At 39.9% G+C, this 19,597-nt stretch overlaps 2 long non-coding RNA genes across 2 annotated transcripts in view; both read left to right on the top strand.

The window, feature by feature from the left end:
- Positions 1-618, top strand: part of LOC106724204 — an 8,051-nt gene extending 7,433 nt beyond the window's left edge. Inside the window, exon 3 of the long non-coding RNA XR_001359952.1 lies at positions 497-618. This is a non-coding gene — a long non-coding RNA (uncharacterized LOC106724204). The remainder of the gene's footprint in view (positions 1-496) is intronic.
- Positions 619-1,337: 719 nt separating this feature from the next.
- LOC106724203 lies at positions 1,338-1,704 on the top strand. The gene is made up of 2 exons (XR_001359951.1): positions 1,338-1,415; positions 1,622-1,704. It is a non-coding gene; the product is annotated as an uncharacterized LOC106724203 (long non-coding RNA).
- The last annotated feature ends 17,893 nt before the right edge of the window (positions 1,705-19,597 follow it).

Below are 19,597 nucleotides of genomic sequence, written 5' to 3'. Positions count from 1 at the left end.
TGTCAGCATTTTGGAAAACCCTAACTTAACTCTGGTGCCGTGTCACATATAGAAATTTTTTGATATTTGCAACCATAGTAAAACAAAGACTTATATTTTTGCGATTTATTTTATATATTTAAATGCCATTTAACAAAGAAAAATCAACCAAAAAAATGAGTTCGCGTGTCATCTCTGACACGCGTGTCATAGGTTCGCCATCACTGCTCTAGTTTGTGTATATATATATATATATTTTTTTTTTCCAAACTTCTTCTTTAATCTGTTTAAACTTTGTAGATATTGATTAGCTATTGCTTATAGGTAATATGTATATCCCTTGAATAACTTGACTTTTTTAAGGTATTTAATGAATATACTATTAATTATTCAAATCCAGTATAAGTTGTGAACCTTGCTTGAATAAGTAGTATAAAGCTTTTTTCTGAGTTTGACAGGTGATACTTTTCTTTTCAAGCATGAAACATTTTAATGTATGTCTGTTGTTATATTGCAGATGAAGATTCTATTTCATCCATTATTTGAGGTGTGAAAAGAAGGACAACTTTATCATTAGCCTTCCATCTGCTCATGTAAACGTGGGCATTTACCTTCAGCAATGATGATGGAGTTCTGTTTTCTGGTGAGCATATTAATGATGTGTTTTTCTCCTTTAATCTTTTCAAGAGAGAGGTTTATCAGTTTCTTAATTGACCTCCAATGTGCTTGAAAATTCGGAGTAATAAACACATGCAAATTAATGCCTGTGTTGTATATTGAACAGAAAAACCTTTTGGGTGGAGCAGGTTTTTAGCTCACACACTGCCCATATTTGATTCATTTTTTTTGCATTAATTCTTTTTGTCAAAAGCATGAAAAACTTGCATTTGCATATTTTAGCAGTAGTTTATTCCCCTTGGTGATCTTATACCTTTGGTTTCATTTAATTCAGCATTTGATTGGCATTGATACACCTCTCATAAGCATTCTATTTTCATCTGCCAAAATGTTGGTCAGCTATGCTAGGCTTGAATATTTCTCTTTAGATGGTACTTTCAAAACTAGTGGAGGTGAGAGTGACAGGAAAGAAGAAAAAGGACGGTAGCCTTGGAGGATTAACTTGGAGGGCATGGTCTAAACAGTTGAGTTGAATGTGGAGCACTGTTACAATCCCGCTCATAAGCCTTGGCCTTCCTGATTCCTTAGGAGGATTCGCTTTGACTGGAATGGTAATGCAAAGGGTAGATGGTGACAAGTCTGGGTGTGGAGCTTACAACTGGTGCAGATGGTGTGTTTTATGATGTAGCCTGAATGATTATAACAGAGTCCAAATATCAAAAATGGTAGCTCCAGACAACTGGCAGATTGTCTCTGGCTCCCGAGATAAAACCATCAAGTTATGGAATACTCTGGGTGTACGCAAATACACTGTCCAGGTAAAGTAAAGACATGCATTAAGGTGCTCTCCCACCCTCTGAACCTGGGCCTTATGTGGTGATCTCAGGCTTCATCTGCCGAAGGTTTCATCGATCTTGAAGGTTTTGGTTTGGAGGTATGAAAACAGATTGTTGTCATAACTAAGGGGTGGGATCAAGAGTTTCATGGTCAGGATGGTTTTCCCTAATTTCATATTCATCTGTAGGATGAGAGCCACTCAGAGTGGGTGTCTTGTGTGCGCTTCTCACCCAACAGCAGCAATCCCATCATCGTGTCCTGTGGCTGGGACAAGCTGGTCAAGGCGAGCTTGCAGCCAGGGTGTAGGGTCTTTGCCAGCTGGAATGTGTTCCCACTCTCTCCCAGATGGTCATGCACTCCAACTTGTCCCTCGTTTACTTTTTTCTTGCTAGTTGGTGTAAAGGAGCCAATTGGTGGGCCTAAGTCCCTTATGAGGCAACAGAGCATTTGTTACCTGTTTTAATCCTAATTGTCGACAAGTGGCCAAGACCTTTTTTTGGTTACTGATCAAATGAAAAATGACCACCAGATCCAGGAACGCTTTGAAACGAGCTTTAAAGGCCCTTTCTGTTTGGCTAGAGCTCTTCTGACTCTTGACAGCTCCAGAGCCAAGTTCTTCATCTATGACCACCACCACCCCAAATTTAGAAAAAAAAAGTGGTAGCTCCATTGTCTTGATGAGTATTAGGACAAATGGCACAAAAGTGACTACTAGTCCTTCTCATGTCATGCTAGTTCCTGAGCTAATTCTGACAGAGCAAAGAAGTATTTATTTTGTTATAGCCACCTGGACATTGTTATCTATCTGCCTAATTTTGCATTTCAGAATACAAATTTACTGTCTTGCTTCAAACCAAGCCATAACCATATTGTATTCTACAATATGCCATTGGCTCCAGATGCATATTGGGATCCTAATGTACTAGTATATACAGCCACAGGATAACTGCTGCTGCCCGGGTCTCTCACCATTGTGCCCTTCCAACAAATACTGATGCCAATACTCAAAGACTGGGTCTGTCCCTTTGAATATTATCTACCCCGCAGTGGTGCTTGTTGCTGCAGTTGAGTCAGGTACCCAGTCATTGCTCTTCCTAAGTAATGAGATGTCTCTGCCAGCTCCTTCTAGCCCTTCTCCTCCCATTTCCTGAACATCCATCATGACTCCTGCCCAAGTTAGTCTAAATTCTGAAGGTCCTAAAATCCTATTAATGTGCTTTGTTTGTCCATTGATTTGCAGAAGACAAATATGTGTCAAATGAATTTGTCCCCAGAGGGCAGAAAATATATTCTAGAAGCAAGGAAACCTTTGACAGCCTTAGGCAGGAATGAAGGTTTCAGGAGCCCATGAGCTTTCTAATTTTACTTTTAATGCACATGCTTTTCTCACCTGTCACAGGCTTGCTGCTATCAAAAGCCTTGTTGTTATATGTCAGAGCTTTAAAAACTCAAGGTTAGCAGCAGGAGTAGATTCACAGTCCAGAGAGGTAAATTTAGCTCAGGCCCCTGGGATGTGAGAAAGAGGTAGGGCATAAAGTGTCATAGGCGTTCTGCAAAGCCCATCTGAAGAGGTATAGAGGTGGTCTGCGTAGCAGTGACTGATGCCTGAGTATAATGGGCCCTGTGAATGACACTAGGGTAGGAGGGACACCAGGCAACTGGACTGTGGTGTGGAGTGGCGTTCCGAGTAGAACAATTTCTGAGGTGGGTTCAGGATGTACTTTGATTTAGATTCCTGGGAAAGAATTAAGCACATCACTGAATGATATAAGTGACTCGAAAGTTTGAGGAGAAAACTTAAGATCAGGGAATAATGCCTTTGATTATTGACAGTTGCCTTAGGTTGCATTTTTCATTTTGTGCTTAACTTTGCCATCAAATTCTTGTACAGATTTCACAGATGGAATGAAGAAACGTAAGTTATTTTTTTCTAGTTCAGGTTTCCTAAAAGTGACTTCCAAGAATTACCTGCATCAGTATGCCTTGGGGTTTTTGCAAAAATGCAAATTTCTGTGTCCCACCTGAGACCTACTAAATGGGAATATAGAGGATGCATCTGTGAAACTGTCCTAGTCTTGTGCACTCTGAAATTTGAGAATCAATTGTGAGGACCATTTAGTTTTGTTCCACCAGGGCAAGCTTCTGAAAACCATATATCTATCTATCTCTATCTCTAATGTATATCATCTATATCTATATCTATTATATAGAATGGGTTCTGTTCAGAACAACAAAGAAAACAATGATACAGTTTTAAAACGTAAAACATTTTGGGGTGTGGGGAAATGCTTTTACTCTATGAATATACTTTTGGCCTTCAGGGTTAGAAGAAGGGTAACCCCTAAGTCTACTGTGGGGGAAGGGAATGAACAGACAGGTAGGCAGGGTGGACGACAGGAGACCATCCATTGGGAGAATCCTGGGCAAACAAGGAGGCTCAGAAGTTCTTTGGGAATTGGAGAGATAACTAAACTGGTATTTATCCTTTGGGTTTTATTGTGAGGGCTTGCAAGTGATGAACCTCAAAACAACTTGCCAAGATTAAATTTATAACTAGCTGTCTCAGGATTATTTGAAGGTTGTATGGAACTACTTCTATCAGAAATTATTGTACATGAATTTACTCATTGAGGAATTCAAATTCATTAAAATTTGAAGCTTACGAAGAGAATGGGACACAGAGGTGGAATCCCGAAAATAGGGTCATGGATCCATTGGATGGCAGAGAAAGTCTCGCGAGGCTGAGGAGTGATTTTATAGATATGCATGGCGTGATATGGTAGACACTAGCTATCAGTTGCAATTTAAACTATTTTAACTAATAGCATTAAAAATCTGGTTCATTAGTCACACTAGCACATTTAAAGTGCTCAACAGCGATGCGTGGCTATTACATTGGATAGTGCAGATATAAAACCTTTCCATCACTGCAGAAAAGTCAATAGGACAGCCCTCACTTAGAAGAATTATCTTTGGTGAGGATGGAAAGCAGAAATGTTTTTATCTGTTGAAAGACACTGTCCAGTGCAGGGTGGGGAATGCAGAATGGGGAAACAACGGCAGCCTCAGGGTTGAATGTATGTCTAATCATGTAAAATTTAAGCATCTCTCCAGTGCCATTCCAGAGGACGTCTGGGCTGGTTCCCAAGGTGAGTTCCTGAGGAGGTCCTTATTCTACTGAGTATCTGCTTTCTTATTCAGAGGGGTTGTATAGGGGAATAAATGGACATAGTGGCCCACCAGGGAATGTGTCTGCGGTATAACAGGTGGCTTGTCCTATCAAGTTACTTAACCAGGAACTGGACCTTCATATTTTGGATAGAAAAGCTAAGTCCCTATGGAGGTCTTTGTAAATGCTTATCTCTTCAAAAAATACAGATTCGGGAAAGACAGTAAGGAAGCCAGGTACTTCCTTCATTCAAGCAACCCAAACAGAGGATCCAGGTCCTAAGACTGAGTTTGGCTTAGTAAACCAGACCCACCTGTCCAAGAGAAGAGGGTCCCAGGGCAGCGGAAACAGCCAGAATTCTCCCCAGTGACTGTATGTGGAAAGAAGAGTGGAAGAAATACAAGAGCATAAGCCAGATGTTTTTAGAAGAAATAGTTCTCTTTGTTTTTGTTCAGTCTCCTTTCTTGGCAGGATTGCAATATGAGCACATCTGGAAGGGGTTGAGCTGGGGGAGGGGCATAGCACCAGAGTCAAAGCCAGCCTTTCCCCAGCTCCCTAAGGCTTGTTGTCTCATTCAGTATGAGTTCTTTCCCTGGAGGCTCTTCATTTCCTGAAGCAAACAGTCTCCTGGCAGCCCCACCCTACCAGGCAGCCAGACACAACTAAATATCAGTAGCAAACAACACAGCTGGGACTCCTGCTAGGATAAGATTCATTGGCAGCCCATCATGTGCCAGGAACTTTCAGGGATGTTATTTAGTTGATTTCTCATAATGAACCTATGAGAGAGAAATTGTACTCTCTGTTCTACAAAGGACCAAACTGAGATTCTGAGAAGTTAAATAACTTGCTTGAGGTCCCTAAACTACACTCATGAATAGGGAATTGACCCCACTATATTTGATGTCAAAGCCCACTTACATTTCTGCTACTAAACTGCAGCCTAACAGTCCTTGAAATTGAAGGCCTTATTATTTCCATGGTAGGATTTTGTGCTTGTAGGAAGGAGGGATGATGAGTGGCAAGATATGATGGTTAATATTACATGTCAATTTGACTGGGCCATGGGGAGCCCAGATAGTTGGTCAACTACTATTCTGAGTATTACTGCCAAGGTGTCTTTGGATTAGATTCACATTTTAATCAGTAGGAAAAAGCAGCCTGTCCTCCATAAGGAGGTGGGCCTCATCCAATCAGTTGAAGGTTTGAACAGAAAGAAAGGACTGGTCTCCCTGAATAAGAGAAAATTCCATAGCAGACTGCCTTCAGACTTCACCTGTAACATCGGCTCTCCTGCCTCTCTAGGCTGCAGATTTGGACTTGTCATGTCTTTATCATGTGAGCCAATTCTTTATAATAAGTCTCTTTGTATGTAAATATGTGTATCCTATTGGTACGGTTCCTCGGGAGAACCTTTATACACAAGGGACAGAGGGAGAGTGATGCTCCTTCACACTGAGCAAGATGCAGGAGGCTGGGTCTTGGCAGGCACCTCTATCTTAGTTTTAGTGGTTATTGATACTCCTCAAAGTGCTTAAAATTAAAATTAGACATTTAGAAATTACAATTTAGAAATTAAAAGGAATGACAAGAAATAATTTTAAATGTTAACCAAGCATGAATCTCTTTTGGTTAGGCATCTGTCTATTCCCATATAGAATATTAAAAATTTTACGAGGATGACCTAGATATATACAGATAAAATTCACAATGATCCTACTTTTATACACATGATCTTATTTTGTGTGTATAAAAGTTCAGTACAAATTCAATAGATGAGAGAGCCAGTGGAGCAGATGTGGAGAAAATCATCCAATTTACCCTTGGGTCAATATAATACCAAATAGGAGCCAGGCCTCTGGTGAGAGCTGTAGGCAAAGCTCTCACAGTGACTCCTTTCCTGGTAGTTTGCTTCTGCTCGCAAATTTGTCTGGGGTCATTGTAGAGGGTCACTGACATCTTTCTGTCTCTTTGTGGGTTACCTGTAAGGGATGCTACAATAATCTGCTTTTGGCCACTCTGCATGCTCCAGTGCTCAGGTGAATCTCCTGGAAAATATTGGGAGAAAACCTAAAGTTATACAACTATAACATCTAGTTGACATGAACTGATGAGATCTGCAGCAGAGGAAAACGTTGGTACCAAAACTCAGTAGAAATTGGTAGGTTTATATGAGCTTTGCAATGTGGCTTGTAAGCTTTGGAAACACAAATTCTAAGCATTTTTCAATAAGGAAAGCCAATGAACCTGACAACTCAAAGCACTCTGAGTAATTTTTAATGTCATTTTTTTCTTCCTAAATCTTTTTTTTTCTTGTTAATATATTTTTATCGATTTCAGAGAGGGAGAGAGAGAGAGAGCTAGAAACATCAATGATGAGAAAAAATCATTGATCAGCTGCCTCATGCATGCCCCGCACTGGAGATTGAGCCTGCAACCTGGGCATGTGTCCTGACTGGGAATCAAACCATGACCTCCTGGTTCATAGGTCAATGCTCACCCACTGAGTCACGCTGGCCAAACTTCTTCCTAAATCTTGAAGTTTCAAGTTAGTACAGCAATTTAGTCACTAGTCTTACAGTATGTGCATGTTGAATTCCGTCCTCCTTGCTCTTCTGTTTCTTCTGTGTGTGTGTGTGTGTGTGTGTGTGTGTGTGTGTGTGTGTGTGTGTGAAAGTGGTTTTTCCAGGTCACTCTTATTATCCCAACTATTCTCTAGTCATTTGGATGCATAGCTTAGATTTAGATAGAGTATACAAGCAGTGGCTCAGTTAAATTAAGTCCCTTAATCATTTCTAGCTAACCAGTGAGGATTTAAGTTAGCTTTATAAAACAACAACACCACAGATGGGAGCTATTAAAGATTTTGAAGAGGAATAGAAAAAAGAAATATTATATTATGGAAAAAAGAAATAATTGCAGATATATCAGTTTGGCTGAATACCCTCCCCTCCACCTTCAGAAATTTTGTTATAAATGGTACTGATGATCTGTATTGTAAAAGCAATTCTTGTCAAACTAGAGTGCATTTTCAAATGCAATGAACTAATGCATACTTTTAGAACACAATCCTTATATTAAGTCAGAAGAGTTTATATAAAGACCTAGATTGTATATATGAATGAGAGACATCTTTGATGCAAACTTCTTCATCAAGCCCCACACTCAGTTCATCAACAAGCTCTGTTGTTTCTATTCTCATGACTATAACCACGTAGTCCAGTTACAACATCTTTCCAATTGTGCAATAGCCTCCTGACATGTGGCTTGGCTTCCATTCTACTCATCTTCAATCAATTGTCTGCGTGGTAGCATGAGTGATTGTTCAGAAATATGAATTGGATTACACTCCAATCTACTTCTCCATCCCCAGTCTAAGTAACACCTTCTCTGGTCCTACCCCTCTTCCTAATCACCCTCCAGCCTTCTTCACCCCCAGGCCTTTAAGTGTGATTCCTGCTACCACAATGCACCCCGTAAAACATGTTCTTGCTCTCTCTGAGTGATGAGTGCGCTCCTTCTTATCTTTCAGATTTTAGCTTAGATGTAATTTCCTTGGAGAAGTCTTCTCTGATTATTCAACCTAAAATAGGTCCCCAGCTAGTCTCTATCACATGCCATGTTTGTTTCCTTGATAGCACTCATCACACTTTGCACTTATTCAATGAAATTGTTTATGCACTTGCTTTTCTGCGTATGTATACTCTAAGTTCCTGACAGCAGGACCATGCTGCCTTGGTGCCTGGAATATGTTGGTATCCAATCCACATTTGTTGAATGAAAAATTTACAACACAGATAAATGAGGAAGCAGTTAATTGTTTTAAATAAGAAACTTACTAAAGGTTTTCTTTGTGTGATAACCATACTTTGGGTCATTTAGCATACTTTATCCACATAAATATAATTTATGTGAAAAATTTTAAGTCTATCTGTGATATAAGTGCACTAAAATTATTTTGTATTGAGTTGAATTCTGACTTTTCTTTGTTTGAAATACTTACATAATTAGCATATAAGGAAAAAATATAAAAGGTATTGTAATATATAAAAGGAGAAAATATATCTCTATGTAACTATTGTTTATCATTTATCTATATATCCATCCATCCATCTGTCTATCAGTCTATCTTCCTACCTATCACACTGTATCTTATTTACATACAGACATACTTTCTTTTATACAGGTATTTATGAAAGTTTCTTGAGCACTGAAATTTTTTAAATCAAATTACACTTCTTATAATTTGTACTGTTTTATAGATGCTTTATCTTAATTTCTGATTGATTTCTATTGTGTGACTTCTAGTTACTATTCTTTATCCCAATCTAGTCTATAGATATTGTATATTTAAATGCACTAAAGGAAATGCTACTTAAAACAACTCAGAGAAAATTATTTTGCAAGTAAAAAGTTACTAGGCAATGAGAACAATGTCCACATCCTGCATCTGTTGACATTTAGTATTTTACATTTTCTTGTACTGTCTTTGTTACCCGAGGGCAGATCATACCCAGCTCCCCTGTCTTTGTTGGATTTTACAACACAGATAAAAAATGTAGGTGGGGATAGAATAATGAATAAAATGATTTTGAGGGCTGTGTTCTCTGTTCCTTAAACTTAAAAAAGAAAACCTAGCTCTTGTGTATGCTTAAATCCTCAACTTGGGGATTTGTTTGAAGTCTAACTCCCAATCCAGTCTCAGGATGCTCTGGCTTCTGTTGTGGCTGTTGAACTGGCACAGTTTCTGTATGCTTTACCAATGTCTCCCTTGGGGTCTGAACTGAAAGCCTCATGGATTTAGAGGTAGATGAATGCTGGCATTTGGGGTATTACAGATGGAACACTGAAGAACTTTATTTGAAATAAGCCCAATGCATGTATTTGTCTTCTTTTCTGTATGGTAAAAAGGAAAAAAAATATTTTGCAACTTTTGTATAAATTAAATTATAGAAATTATATGATCAAGAATTTAAGGGTTTAGGCTCATACATTTGCATTAATTGATTTCTCATAACAACTAAATTATTTTTTTTATTCTTTTGGCTAAAGTGGTTCAATGTTTTCCCCCAAATCTTTTACTGGGCAGATAGGGTATCAGCTAATTGTGTTTCTTCACAGGTTTGGCTGAGCTATTCAAATGAGCCATAGGCCTACTGATTTTATTAGCCTAAGCATTCAAATCTGATTAATATTTGGACAGTGTTTAGTTAGCAGTGAGAAAAGACGTTTGGAAAATTAGCCCTGTCATATTTCAGAAAGCAGTTTAAAAATCTGAAGTAGAATAATCTCCAAGCTGTCTTCATAGAGCAACTAGAGAATTAGCTGAATTTAAAATATACCATAAGTCAATTAGGAAAGAGCTGTTGAAATATGTGCACGTGATGTAGTTTTGTAGAAAAAAAAACCCAGAGCCATTGAAATCAAGAGGCAAGGATTCAGATGCTGGCTCTACTGTCCTTACTAGCTGTTCAACCTCCGGAGCGTTCTCTAACTTCTCAATTGTAAAGGAAGAGAGTTATGCCCACCTCACAGACTCATTATAGTGAAATGAGGTACTTACGTGATGGTGCCTAACAAAGCAAATTGCGTGCTAGAAAGGAGGGAATGAAAAGGAAGCAAAGGAATGGAGAAGTGCAGCCAGAGAGACCTTTTTATTCAGAGGGTGGGCGGAACTCTGGTGGGCAGTTCGGGTCCTTCTCTCTACCAACCCTCCCTCCCCCCTTCAAGTTCCCCTAAAATGCTTTTTCAGCTCCAGGCTGCTCCAGATCTTTTTTGTTTTTCTTTTTTTCCTCCTAGGCCCAATTCCCTTTCAGTGACTTGTACTTTTCTCTTGCTGCCTTTTCTAGTAGAAAGTCAGTGGGTCTTGTCATTTCTCTAGTTCTCGGGTGTGTTCAGACTCAAATCTGCGTAACAAAGGCCCTGAGCAAGGAGGGCAAATAGAGCTTCCCAGTGGCTTTCATGGGGAAGGGGGAGGGGTGAATCCTTCAGGGACAGGGGGACATGGTAAATACCCCAGGGACAAAGTTTGCTTCCTTACTTTCCTTGTCTTCCTGCTTTTAAACAAAATTCAGACCAGAACAATGTGACCTACTTCACTCTTCATAAGTGGGTAACTGAGAGGGTTGAGGCTCCTGCTGAGCAAGAGAAACATGAGAGCCACAAATGAAAATGGTATGTGCATTTGTAAATTTTCTAGTAACCACGTGCAAATAAAAAGTAAAGAGAGACAGGTAAAATTAACTCTAATAACATATTGTATTTAACCCAGTATATCCAAAATATTTATCCTTTCCTTGTGTATGTAATCAATACTATACATTATTGAGATCATTTATCTTTTTTTGCTCATCTCAGTTTGGACTAGCCACATTCCAAGTGCTTCATAGCCACATGTCTGTAGTGGCTACTGTATTGCTGAGATAAATTCTCTCTCAAAGCTGTGGAAGAATTTTAGGAATTAGCTAAATCATTGATTCCAAATTCTTCATATCAGGAAACTGGAACCCAGACAGAGCCCCTGGAGAGCATGGAAAAATTCCTCAAGTTTTAAAACAACCAATTTGACAGGATTCTGTGACATGGGTGGGGGGTGGGGCTGTAATGCACTGGCCCTATTAATACTATAAGAAACACATTTATGGAAAAAGAAACCCAGAAGTCTGGTTTGTCATGAAAAATAAAAACTTTGTAAAAATCTTTTAGTATTTCATCTTTAAATTAATTATAACAATGCTTGCCATGCATAGCACTGTGCCTGACCCATAAAATCTCCCCAAAACATTTGCTAAATCAATTTAAGCATTTAATAAATAGAATAGAAAATTAAAACTGGAAGAAACGTTGAAAATCATTTCGTCTAAACTTACATAAGGTAATGATGGTAAAATACTGGATTACCCAACACATTTTAATACTTTCTCCTCCATTTAAATATTTCAGATGAGAAGAGAAGTGACTTGCCTGAGGTCACACAGCTGCTAATCTGTAAATTCCAAGTCTTTGTGTACTGCCTAGTGATTTTTTAAAACATGGTTTTAACTCCTCCGATTAGACAGAATTGAACCTATAACTAAACCCTATCTTGTGAATGGAGGGAGTTTGGAACCCTGAAATATGACATCTAAATTAGGAATTTGGGAAAGCACTTACTGAAACGAAGAGAATGATCTATTTCTTGAGAGTGCTGTTAGAGAGCTGTGGGTACTCAATTATTTTGGATTTGTGTTAGTGCTCAGATATTTTTAGGACTTGCCCATAAACACCTCCCTTGAGGAACATAAAGCACTTGGCATTCTGAGGTCCCTCAGGCTATCTCAGCAAACACAGTTGACAACTTGACAAGACATCTGGAGTATGTGTCCGAGAGAGCCCAGGTGCTTGTTCAAGATTCTCTTGCTTTTTAACTCTTCATTTTGCCTAGATCTTCCCCTCTTTCCTGAGCCTGAACACCTTCCTAGCACTGAAGGTGGACAGTTGTCAGGATGGAGCTATTTCTGCCCAAACACACTGCTGGGTCTCAGACTGCAAGTTGCTCAGTACCGACCCTGAGTTCCAGATGTCTGCGGGTTTGTTTGTAGAAGTAAGGGCTGTGGAGTGAGTGGCATACCTGCTGAGAAATTTGATGGAATCAAGACACCCTATAACGTGGTCTGTCCCCAGAAAAAAAAGAACAAGATGTGTCCTGGCCGGTTTGGCTCAGGGGATAGAGCATCAGCCTGTGGACTGAAGGGTCCCAGGTTTAATTCCGGTCAAGGGCACATGCCAGGGTTGTGGGCTTGATCCCCAGTGGGGGGTGTGCAGGAGGCAGCTGATCAATGGTTCTTTCTCATCATTGATGTTTCTATCTCTCTCTCTCTTTTCCTTCCTCTCTGAAATAATAATAATAATAATAATAATAATAATAATAATAATAATAGAACAGGATGAAAAATCCTGGTTATAAAACAAGATATGGATTTTTCCTTCCCAGACAGATTGTTAAATCTGCTTTACTTGTTCAGTGGGGTCTGGTAATGAAAGTTGACAGGGTATTAAGGTTATTTCAGGTTCTACTGTCTCCCAGGGTCATATAAGCCTTCTGTTATGCATGTTAATCCATCCCGGCATTCCTGCCAGGAACTGCCTAAGTAGGGCAATCGGTTTAGTACGCACCCTCCCCTTTTACAGTTTAGTTGAGAGGCAAAACCTACCAATTAGCAGAATATGCATTGAAAGTCAAGCGATGCTTTTCTCTTCTAAAGACATAGCACCAAAATTTGTGATTAATAAATGATGAGTCCAACTGTCATTTCCTCAGAAATGAAAAGCCAAAAGAAGAAAGCAATACCTCCCTCCTCTCCCCATTCCTTTGTGGTGTGTGCACGCACATGTGTGTATCTGTGCAGGTCTATGAAACTACATACGGTATATGGTGCATTTAGCACCATAGGCTGAAAATACTGGTTGGCTCCTTGCCAAGCCCCAATTATATTCTATCTTTCCCCTCTCTAGGCATACAGCTTCCTTGTCTGCAAACTCCCCACCAACACTCCAATTAGCTATGGGAAGGGAACAACACCACAAAGAAAACACCAGGGATGTAATTTGATCTTGGTGAAGAAGAGATTGCAGAAGTGTGATTCTGGACCTGATTTATTAGTCATTTCAGCATGTCCCCTGGATCATGCCTTGAAGGAGATTAGAACAACCTGTTTTGGTGGTGGTTGTTATTGCAACTTTAAGCTGATCGTTTTTTTGTACACATGATGACACTAGTGGCAAAAGCAAGGCCATCAGAATTCAACTGACTGGGTTAGAATCCCAGTCTTGCCATTTACTAATCTGGACCTGATTTATTAGTCATTTCAGCATGTCCCCTGGATCATGCCTTGAAGGAGATTAGAACAACCTGTTTTGGTGGTGGTTGTTATTGCAACTTTAAGCTGATCGTTTTTTTGTACACATGATGACACTAGTGGCAAAAGCAAGGCCATCAGAATTCAACTGACTGGGTTAGAATCCCAGCCTTGCCATTTACTAAATGTGTGACCACAGGAAGTTACTGATCCTCTCCAATCCCCAGTTTGCTCATGGTGTAAACTGGGAATAATTGTATCTTAGGGAATTTACAAAGATTAAATGAGATAGTGCACAGTGTTTGGTCCTGTAATTGGTGATTTATTGATGGTCACTCTGGTAACAAAGAAGATAAACAAGACTTCAAGATTAGCTCCAGGGAACTGCTGCCACTTTTCGTCTGCTTCTCGTGGCTTGGTAACATTATACCAAAGTAAGGATGCTATGGGCCCAAACCCAAGTGGTCAGCACAGAAGAAAAAAACCTCTTTCTACTCAATTTATCTTTGAGCAAAGCTATAAAAGCAAGTTCCATTCTCTTCTCTTTTGATAAAAGCAAAATGTATCCCCTCTAAGTGGCTATTAGAGGGCCAATCTCTGTACAGCCTATTCTATATAATAGGTACTCAAAACTCATTCACTCTATAATGGCTTAATATTTTCTGTACAGGGACTAGTGGTGGTATAGGCTCCTAATAAACCCTTACATCAACTCCTGAAGCTCTGAATCTTTGAAGCAGATGTTTTCCTAACATCCTGTAAATACTCCAATCATCTCAAACTGCTGGGATTTCACCTTTGTACCGTTTTTAGAATATGTGCCCATTGAGTAATGGGCTTGTCTAATGTGTTTGACATTTATTGGTGCTCACAGTGTAGCAAGGTTGGGAGATGTAGCAGAGCACATTCTAAATAAATCAACAGGAGAAAGCAAACTAAATCGTAGGGGGAAATTACAGTGTCCAAATCATTTATACACTAGTGATTACCATTTCACCTGGGTCCAGCTGATGTCACTGGAGAGTCTCTGAAGCCCTAGGACTCATTTATCAACCCTACTAAACCTGCTCATCCCTGGTTCCACACTGAAATTGACCAGCGTGGTGGAGACTTACATGCTCTTGGACAGGAAGATTAATTAATGATCAGAAGGAACATGTGGAGAAGAAAATGAACTGGATTTGGAGGGGTCTGGTACCATATCTGTTATTAGCTAGTGGGGTGACCTTAGGGGAGTTACTTTACATCTCTGGGTCTTAGTTTCCTTAAGAATATGTGTGTATATCTATGTGTGTACGTGTGTGTGTTTCTGGAAATGTGTTTGTGATTGATTGGTTGTGATGTTCATAACTTTGAAAGGATCAGAATTCCTGTTTCAAATGACATCTAATTTAGAAAACTGGCAAAAGTGAAATTATCCATTTGGGGAAAGGCACCCACAGCAGGGAAGACTTCCACTCATATCCTGTGGCAGCTCTAAATAGACTTGCCTGGATACCTAGAGTTCTCTGAACTGTGTGTGATTACGTGATCTGTAGGGTTTCACCAACTCTCATTTTATTATTTGCATCTGTGGAAAATTTCCTACCAAAGATAAAACATTGAACCTATGCAAATACTTCATTAATTTTTAACTTATTAATTTGCAAGTCATGCCAATACTTATCAAATAATTTAGTAAAATAATTTAGTTCCAAGTTCCATAAGTTAGTGGTTTAAGATCCTGTCTTTTTTATTCATCTGAAGTCTGAATTAACACAAATGCCTCTTGTGTTTTGCTTCTACCCCTTTATTATTCTTGTAACAAATGGCCAAACCGTGTTATTCATTTAAAAATGTAAGCTCCTTAGAGTACTTCCCATTGGGATTGAGAAAGTCCCAGGGGATCATTGCTTTCACCCTAACAATGAGAATAAGTTGGATCATTTGTTTCTAACTCATCAGGGACTTGAGGCATTCAAAGAAACCTAAATGAATCAAATTCCAGGAAAGACAAGTTCTTCCTAGAAGAGTAGAGAGATCCATATTTGCCTTCATTCTGGTGGAAGAGCAGGGGGTGGAATGAATCTGACATAGATTTGTAATCCCATTGATGGCAAAGGTATGACTCTTTTTCCTCTCTCTCTTAATCTAGCAGCTAGCACGGATCATACGGGTGTTTTAAAAACTTCTCAGGAGATTCTAATATGCACCTAGGTGATTTCACCATGCCTGCATGTTGATTATATGACACTAACCAAAGAAATATCTCATGTAAGAGACACTCCACTTCACTCAATCAAAAAATTTTTTTTTCATTAAGTATTTACTGAAGACTTTCTTGTACTCAGCACTGAGCAAGTGCCTGATAAGTACAGAATAAATATAAGGCATGGCCACTGTCCTCAAAACACTCACCATCTAGTTGGGGAAATAAAACAAACATATAAAACAATTGAGCAAAAAAACCACAAGCTGTGGATAATTAGCTCCTGAATGGAGTGGGCGAACTATATATCTCTCTATATAAAAGCCTACGTAACCGTAATGACAGAAAGACCAGAACGACTGGAATGACCGGTCTACCAGTTGCTATGATGTGCACTGACCACCAGGGGGCAGATGCTCAATGCAGGAGCTGACCTCTGGTGGTCAGTGCACTCCCACAGGGGAAGAGCCGCTCAGCCAGAAGCCAGGCTCATGGCTGGTGAGCGCACCTGTGGTGGCAGGAGCTTCTCCTGACTCTGCAGCAGCACTACCACGTGGCGGCAGCAGGTGCAGCGAGCTGGGATGAGCGTGAGCGGCACAGCGCATGGCCCTGGTTCTGGCTCCTCCCTGGCCTCCTGCTGCTTGGCGCACTGCTACATCCCTTAGGAAAATGACTCTCAACCTCTGGCCCTTTAAATACAGTTCCTCATGTTGTGACCCAACCATAAAATTATTTTCATTGCTACTTCATAACTGTAATGTTGCTACTGTTATGAATCGTAATGTAAATATCTGATATGCAGGATGGTCTTAGGCGACCCCTGTGAAAGGGTCATTCGACCGCCAAAGGGGTCGCGACCCACAGGTTGAGAACCGCAGCCTTAGAGGATGTCTGCTAGTTTAGGCCCGATCCCCACTGGCCTGCGGGGATCATGCCTAAACAAGCAGTTGGACATCCCCCAAGGGGTCCTGGATTGCAAGAGGGCATAGGCCAGGCTGAGAGACAACCCCCCCACCCCAGTGCACAAATTTTGTGCACCGGGCTTCTAGTATATTCTATAAAAATTCAGAAAGCAGAAAATCAATCCAGGCTGGAATAGTCAGTCAGGCTTTCTCAGAATTGGTATTTTTCTTCAAATAAATATTCTGATGGTACTAAGAAAATTCTTACTTGCTAGAACCTTTTGTTCCTCATTTTAAGATGGATCAGTGGGAAACTTGAGAACTAGTTTAACAGCACACTCAATGTTAAAGATTTTCTAAAAAGTGCTTCAATAGCCAATTTACTAGTCTTCTCATAGTTTGGAAATTCTGTTGTTGGCAATTAAAAAACACTTTCCTAAAAATGCATATCTGACACTAAAACTATTATTATTTTATTAGATTTGAAAAGAAAGGGGTATCTAACATCTAAAATTAAATTTTAAGTGTTTCATTTTTTGGAAACCTAAGAAAGTATTGCCATAAACACATCTCTTTATTTCCAACATGTGCCTTTATTGAGGGGAAATATTTCGTTTATATTTTCTTGATTTATTTTACCTAAGTAGTGCTTTGTGAAAAGCTAGCTATTCAGTTTTTGAGACATGTTTAGCTTTTCAGTAAGCTTTTAGGGCTGTCTGTTTATCCGTGTGTCTATCAGAAAAAACTGAGAAATCATTTTGCTCGGGGGAGGAGCAGGTAGAGACCCAATAGGGCTCCAGGTCAGAAATGTGGGCAGAGTCCTCCTCCCATCCCCATCTCCACTTCCTCCCTCAGTGCCCTTTGTAAGGCCTGCACGCTGGTTTGGTGGCTCTTGTCTCCTCTGACAGTGGGAGATGGAGCCTTTGTAAACTAGAAGCAGTGGTGCAGCACAGCTTGTCCAAGGAGCAGCAGCGTCTGTGCTTAGTGCCTAATGCCCGAGCAGCTGTCTGCCTTATTTGCCCCCACATTTCCTCTGGATAGAGGTAAACAAACGTGAACATCCAATAGAGTATATTTGAATCTGACCTCTGAGGCCATCTATTTTAGGCAAATTGTAATTTTGCAGAAGGCATGGGCTTATTCCAAATGTTTATTTAGTGTTGAATAGTTTCCAGTTGGCTGGCCGGTCTACTTTATTGATGGTGTTGAAAACATTAAGACATATGCTAATAATAGATGCTAGGTTTGCACTCATCTCTGTGTACAGAGATTCACTTTGTTGGGTGCCAGAACAAAAATTCACTTTAGCGAGAGATGGGCAAATAAGTCTGGCTATATATGGCAACCACTATCACCTCCACAGCACTCACCTTGTTTAGTAAAGAGCTCTCCTGTGGCTTTCTAAGTTCCTGCCAACACAATTCTTTTTCATAGGATGCCTACTACCTGGGCCAAGCTTTCTGTACGTCATCTCTTTTGTCTTCAACAATGACCCTGAGAAGCAGGAATCATTATTCTCATTTTAGAGACGAGGAAACTGCAGTTCAGAGATCTCTAATTTTAAGTTTGAAGTGAAGATTCAATCCAATGTCTGATTCCAGAAATTGCTCTCATTTCATTTTATTTCAGCAAAATTCCATATTAACCAGATGTCCCCCTCTCTTATGTATATGTTTATAGTATAGCAATTCTTTTTCCTTCTACCGATCCCTGATAAGTACTTTGGCTCCGTGATGTCAAAATGAATACTTGGGGATGAATCTTATATTTTTTAAATAAGTGATAGCAATTTATTGTCCAAGTGGAAAAAAATGAAAAAAAAAACAAAGAGAGAGAGAGAGCCCCTCAGAGGATTGTCCATATGACCACACTTTCCTACAGACCTTTAGAAAGAAAACTGGAAAAAAAATACTGACCTTGCATATCATTAAGCCTCAGATCACTTGCTCTAATTGTCAATTTGCTCCTAGAAGAGACTTCTCTGAATAGAACCTTGGGTTAAAAAAAAAACATGGGATAGATTAATGGCACAGTTGGCTACTGAAATTGTCCCTGGTGTGGAGAAGGGAGATTTTTCAGCCTTGTTCTCTTACACAGTTTTGGGTCTATTTCACTGAGGGAGATGAATAGTCAGTTCTGAGACAACTCCAGGGACCTGCTGTCTGCACCATATAGAGCAGGGGTGAGGACCTTTTTTTCTGCCGACGCAATTTGGATATTTATAACATCATTTGTGGGCCATACAAAGTAATTAACTTAAAAATTAGCCTGCTATATTTGGTCAAACATTTAATTAACTCATCCCTAATGCTTTGGCAGGGCCAGACCAAATGATTTCTCAGGCCTTATGGCCCATAGGCCAGAGGTTCTCCACTCCTGATCTAGAGTCAGCCCCAAATGGCAGATCATTGTAGATGAAAACATCAGTGTTCCTGGTCACACCCTTCCCGGTGTAATCATCTTGGAATTGCTTTCACAGTCATGAAGTTCTGCAGCAGTGCAAGTCTGTTCCTCTAAGCAGCACTTTCAGGAACTTGAGGAATTGCTGAAGGTAGGGAGAAATTGTAGGAGATCTAGATTCTAATTAAATTTTCCTCTAATTAACACAATGGAGACTCTGAAAGATAAAGGGAGGCCCTGAGGATGGCAGCAGCCCAAATCCAAGAAGCCTGGAGAATTCTTCCCCTTCCCACGATTTTAATGCAAAAATCATCCTGAAAACTTGTGTAGCTTGAGAAGGAAGGAGAGAAGTGGTGATTGTTTTCAAACATAAACTGGCTGTGATCTTTCTCCACAGAAGCAAATAACTTTCATACATTAGTGAAAACATCTTGTCAATATCCCCGTGACGTCCGTGCCCTTTTCCCCGTGGCATTTAATGTTTCACCACTGGATAGATGATGATTAAATTTTCTGGTGCTGCCAAACACCTCCTCCTGTTTCTCTTCTCTCTCCTCCATTCTCTCTTTGGTTCAGTAGACTTGTCTCCTAATGTCCCTGGAATATACTTCCCTGGTTCCAGGCTGTTATTCATGATGTCTGTATTATGTAGGAATGCTCTGTTATT

This window comes from Myotis brandtii, unplaced genomic scaffold, assembly GCF_000412655.1.
Source record: "Myotis brandtii unplaced genomic scaffold, ASM41265v1 scaffold751, whole genome shotgun sequence".
NCBI classification, from domain to species: Eukaryota; Metazoa; Chordata; class Mammalia; order Chiroptera; family Vespertilionidae; genus Myotis; species Myotis brandtii.
The sequence above is the reverse complement of the archived record's forward strand: the minus strand, read 5'-3'. Positions and strand labels throughout refer to the sequence as shown.